Below are 6,352 nucleotides of genomic sequence, written 5' to 3' on the forward strand. Positions count from 1 at the left end.
ATACAGACTGGACATGGCAGATAGTTTTTTGATGCAAAGAATATTCACGTGTGATGATTATGTAAATGAGTAGCATGGTTGTACAACCTGAGGATGTGAAAACTTACCTGTCCATCATTTTTAATATGCTTAAGGCTTTATAGTACATCTTATTTTGAGAACTGATGCAAGAATAAATCCTTTGATGGTAGAATAACTTCAGTTCACAGTACCAAACCAAGCGTGGATTGATTTCACCAATTTGGGAAAGAAAATATGCAGTACAGAAGTTCTTGGAGCAGCTTTCCGGTTCAAAAGCACTTTTGGTAAAGCTGGACAGAAAACTAGCAGTAGAACTAGGTGAGATTTTACACTTCTGCAGCACATCTGAGCAATCAGCCAGAACTTAGTGTTTTAATATGCATAATCTATTCTATGGTTTAATGAGATCTTGAGCTATTGGCTCTGAAGATTGTTAGTACCCTGGTGAATAGCCCTTCAGTCTTCAGGCGTACAATGAGAATTTGCTTCCTCCTTCAATTCTTCAACTCCTTGGATAGAATTTATTATTTCCCTAAATATAAGCAGCTGCCAAAATTAATTATATATAATATTACCCCTTTCTGCTATATTTAAGTCTCGCTCATTAAGTGGATTACATGGTTTCCTCTTGTAATTAAGTGCAGATCAAATATACTGCAATATTATATTAAAACCGTAAGAAATTACAGCTTTTCAGCTGCAATTCTGAACTACTTAAAGGCAGAAGCACTACTTTGATGCTGATGATTTTTTTCCAGAAACATCTGGTCAATATATAAAGTATATCTTCCCCTTATAGATGTGAGAGTAGAGTCAGAAATATCACAGATGAAATGCGCTCTGTTCTTTCCCGCTTGAGTTCCATTTAAAGGTAATTGTTTCTTTGCCTATTTTATCCTTTCAGTCTCTGAGTAATGACTTCCTTCAAAGATTTCTGTTGGATATGGGTTATCTGGCCACCAGAAAACGTAAATATTAGTAGAGCTCAGGGAACAGAAGGGGAAAAAAAAAGTAAATCTAGTAGGGACTTATCTGTTAATTTGGTAAGTATTTGTTTTATTTGATAACAAAATAACATTGCTATTACCACTAGCTGCTCAGGGACAAATCAATCTATGAGAAGTACTCACAAAAACTCTCTTGCATGTTTTAAAATTTGATCAAGGCAACCACTGTGGACCCAAACCTTTCTTCATATGAACTTTCGGAGTCCCAGATCTAAATTCAGCCCATGTAACATCAATCACATAACTGAGGTTCTTCAGTGAAGACTCTATAGAACGAAGAGAGGGATTAGTTGTTCTGGAGGTTTGATCCCCACCTAGGATTTGCATCCCCCTTGAAAGCACCTCTGTCCCTTTATTGACCATAAGGCAACACAAGGTAGCCATGCTCCTGATCTCAGTGCCCCTGTTAATGCCTAAAGTTGGGGGATATAAGCGAAGTGGTCTCCGCTGAGCTCACTGTAACCAAACTGCTCAGTGTAACTTGGTGTCCTGTACCTTTGGAGTTAGATAGTGGGCAAATAGCCTTTCTCCGAGTTTGGTTCAGGTATGATTTAAGTATAAACTAAGTGTATGTTGTTAGTTATCCCAATCTGTATACTAGAGAGATTTGTTTGGATAATACTCTCAATAATTCTGATTTATCTGGTTTCAAACTGAGTCACTAATTACATGATTTCCAAGAGATAAATTCTGTTTCCCAGCTCTAAGGGTAAGTAGAGGTGAGAAGAAGGCTTGTTTACTACTGCATGTGTAAGAAAGCAATTCCCATAATGCATGCGTGCTGGCTCAGTTCTGCTCAACTCTGCCCTTTACTCTTTTGTACCTTTTTCCATCCCACATGGTTGTGATGTAGTGGCAATCAGCCCATTCTGTCACCAGTGCTTGAGTCAAGCTACTGCATTTTCTCGAAAAGAACAAAGAGCAGGCATCATGCTACTCTTATTTACCTGCATTAGACCTAGCCATTATGAAGTCCTTAATTATGGCAATTTATCAAATTAGCCTTAAAATAATATGTACCTTTTCCCAAATGCCGTATCATTAGCATGCCCTATTTTGGCTGTCTTTGTGAAATGGTAGAAAGGTTTCTTAAAAATACAACAGTCTTCCCACCCACCCTCAAAAGCTGAAACGAGCTCGATATATTGTACATTTTCGCTTTGTTTCATATGGGTTGGAAAAAAAATAAAATGCACAAAAATGGATCACCCTGATTAGGTTCTTAATCTGTAATTTCTTGCAAAAAGTGATTATTGCACATGCAGTCCCATTCAACAGAGATTCGTGAAGACAGCATAGCCATAGTTTAACGTGGGAGGTGGAAAGGGGCAGAATTCGAGGTCATATGAGAACAGTTACATATTTCAGCTGAAAAGGCTTCTCTCTAAAGAACAAGGTCAGGTTAACTCTGCTAGAACCATACAAACCAGCAATCTGAAACGCTTGTTGCAGTGAATTGGTGTATATATGGAAGATGCATTACTTTTTGTGAAAACACGCATTAGTATTCATAAGTATTACCACTTAAAATACATTCCCTGCTCTGCCTGGCTGATGATAGTATCTCCGAAAGTGCTCAGCAAAGTATAAAATATAATCAATATATATATTTATGTGTGTATGATTTATATTTATGTCTTTTTGAGAGGGCAAGCCTTAGGCATAAGGAAGTACTTGCATCTTTGTTATTTTGCAAAGCCTTGAGGACTGTGCTGACCTAGTAAGTCAGAAGTTGTTCCATCTTCTCTTCTGACAGCAGGAATAGAAAGAAGAGAGACTCACTTTCTGATTTAATTGCTTTTCCTACGGCACGGAAGTGAGAAAGAACTTGCTCCTACTTTCGTTCTGACTGGCAGCCTTAGTGCCCCTTTAGTTGGAGACCTAGAATCTACTTGGATTCCAGATTTGCAGGTTATTATCTTTTTGTCATATTTCTATTTTATAACTATTAAAACATTAGCAATTCTTAGGATCTAGGTTGGAGTCTCATTATTCTGAGCACAGTGAAAACGAGTACAAGAACTAGCTTCCACCCCAAGAAGTCTTAAAATGCAGTCTGCTCTTCTGTGAGCTCTTCGGTTCTGTAGGCTGTATCTGTGTTAGCAAATATTGTGGGACAGTGGATGTGGATCTGCAGAATCAAAGAGGTGGCATTGCAGGCGCAGTGTGCTCACTGTATGTGCTTTGAAGGGTGGGGAGGGCTGCATCTGACTAATTAAGATCTCATTCTGTGAATTAAATGCCTGTTAATTTTTGAAGTGCACTTGCAACTTAGTTTCGTCTGAAACTAGTCTAGTTAGGGCACACCAAAGATGGTCCACAATGTGAACCAAAGCAGGTAAGTGGGGACAAGCAGGAGATTTACTTTGAAAGTGCATTCTTAAGCAAACTTAACACACCCATGACTTTTTCTGTGACAGATGCTGTTGCAGTAGTGCAAACGCATTTATCCGTGCCCAATAAGTTCATATCCTGAGTGTCTAATGAATCCGTGTATCTGAATGAGATCCAGTTGAAACCAATGGCTTAATACCTTCCACTGATTCCTTGGTTTGAAGTTGAGATGAAATAGCAGTATGTGATAAAACAAAGATATCAAAACAGCCAGCTTATGTTAAACATAATGAAACTGTGCATAAACTTGTCACGTAACCAGAATAAACACGCACAAGAAAATATTTCCAATGCCCTTCATTTCTGCTTTTAGTAATTATTGGATGCTTCAGAAAAGCAAGAACAGTATCTTTGTGTAAGATCACTTCTTACTGATGGCAAAATTCCTGAACGAGTCAGCACAGAGTGGGTTGTTTTGGGGGGATGGGGAAAGATATGTAAATAGGTTTTGTAAGATACGTAAATAGGTTTCCTTGTTAAGAAATAATGCCTTGGCTTTACTATTGTTGTTGTAGCATGATTCAGGAGAGCTGGCCTGCCTCCTCGTCCTGTGTACCCAAGTATATTGGTGCAATATGAAAAGCTACCAAAAGGCCCCTAACAAATCATCGTACTGATTGTTTTGCTAATGGCTCAACAGAAGCTGGATCTAAGAATAAGAGAAGCAGAAAGAGCTTCCGCTCTTTTGTCCCCTGTGAGGCAATAAGTAAGAACTAAAAGTTGGAAAAACAGTCAGCGCCAGGGCTTACACTGCAAATTATCAACAGTTTGCCCTTTGTGTGGCTGCAGATACAAGGCCAAAAAGGAGTGAGAAATAATGATCGTATTTATCAAAACGCAGGGTATTTCTGTAAGCTCTGTATTTCCTGTTGCTACATTAATGGAACTATTTCAGGACTGTTGGCTTGCAAAATATGATACTTTCATTTTATCATCACTCATGTAAACTTGACGTTCTACTGATGTTGCATTAAGGATAAAATTATCTTCTACGAAAACAGAATAATATAAGAAAACTCAAGTTGATTGTATTAACTTCAAACGGTAAAATATGGTTTCAGACATTACAAATACAATTTCTTATGAAGCTCACTGTACTTCAGAAGCAAAGTTGAAAGTAAAAATATACGACAAGATACAACATGGCTACATTATTGTTTTTAAAGTACAGTATAATCTTGTGATTAGGGAAAATTCTAGTTAATACTTTAGTATCAGGGTCAACGTTGCTCCTGTCTCTACCCACCTGCCATTTGCAGGATGGAGCTCATCACCGGTTCCCCCAGGAAGCTTAGTCAGCTCCGTTAAAGAAATCGCAATAGTATGGCTTTAAATTGCACGATGAAATTTAACACCTACTCTTGCAGCTAATGTAGGGTACAGTCACTTGCAAAGAAAAAAGTATTTGGGGAACTCATAACTCAAATGGCTGAGCAGATTTTGCTTACAATGCCAGTGAAGCAGTGCGGGTCTCATGAGCTATGGCTCTGCTGGCTGAGCTCAATTTCTATGAAATCTTAAACATAGTTCTCTCATGCTTTGCAAGACTAAATATGGTGTAAGTATAACCAAATGTGAAGCCATTAAGGCTGCAAAGTTCTACAGCCAGCTTCATTTCTTGGCTTAAAGCACTAGTGCACACTTGAAATTTGAGATGCAAGTCCACAGTGGCACAAAATGCATCAAACTGTATCTTGTGGAAGCTCTGCAAATTTTTTTTGTTAGAATACGTCAGCTACTCAAAACAGAAACATTTTTCAGGAAGAAGTATAGCTATTTGATTTAGTAAAGATTTCATAGGCACAGTTAGGAAATTCTGATGAAGAATGAGAAAAGAATTAATAGGTTGGTGGTGAAATCCAAGTTTCTCCTCTGTGTAAGTTATCTTTTTCATTAAAAACCAACCAACCAAAAAAAAATCCAACCCCAAAACCTCAAGTTTTGGATATAGTCTAGAATAAAAATATTTTTGATATCTCAAAAACATTGCCATTATTTCCTGTGTGGGCTACCTTGAACGAGATGTAGTCCAGTAAACTGGTGGCAGTGGCTCAGAAATGGACGTAAGCACATAATCATAAAGGCTGGGAACTCACAGATCAAGCCTGTTATGGAATCTGGGGTATGTCATTTTTGCTGTGTATTCCAAGTTTTTCAGTAGCTACCATCTGGAATTAAAAGCGTTAATGGTGATGATTATGAGATGATAAAAAGCTACAACAGCTCCTGCAGATATTATTGTAAAGCTCCTTCCATGTACCCAAGGAAATAGTACTGTGTAAAATATTCTCATAGATAATTTTTTAATTATTATTTAATTGATTTTCATTTTATGTATGTAATGTATTTTTTTGTAAGAAAGAAACAGTTCTTCAGAGCCTTTAAAATGGATGAAGGGAAAAGATGAGTGCATAATTCGTGTGCCCTTTGCAGCCCACATCCTGCGCAAGAGGGAAGGTTCAGAGGGGGAAAAAAACCCAAAAAACACCTGTACAGTTTAAAAGGTGATGCTGGGATGTTAAATGAGAAAGAAATAGAGATGAGGAAGAGAACTTTCACAGTTTGAGCTCTGAAATGTTAAGTATAAAGAAAAAGCATGCTAAAGCATTTGAGAGACTTTTGACCAAGGCAGTGGGAGCTTCATAGTTAAGAGTGACAATATCTAAACACGACTGCAACTTAGCACAATGGTTATTTTTCAACTGCTGTCCTGACAATCTTTAATTGTACAATTGCAGCTTAAACTGTTACCTCGTACAGAACTCCGTGTTGGTCATGGCATTTTGTTTCTTTTTAATCTTGTCTACTGTAGAACCACAGGAAGTGTCTCAAAGGAATTTCAGGGAAAGAAACATATTTTTCAGGTTCTCTGCAGGAGACTGGAGCAGGCTGCCAGGCAGAAGTTTCAAAAGAAGTCTTGCTATGTGAGA

Source organism: Chroicocephalus ridibundus, chromosome 3, assembly GCF_963924245.1.
Source record: "Chroicocephalus ridibundus chromosome 3, bChrRid1.1, whole genome shotgun sequence".
NCBI classification, from domain to species: Eukaryota; Metazoa; Chordata; class Aves; order Charadriiformes; family Laridae; genus Chroicocephalus; species Chroicocephalus ridibundus.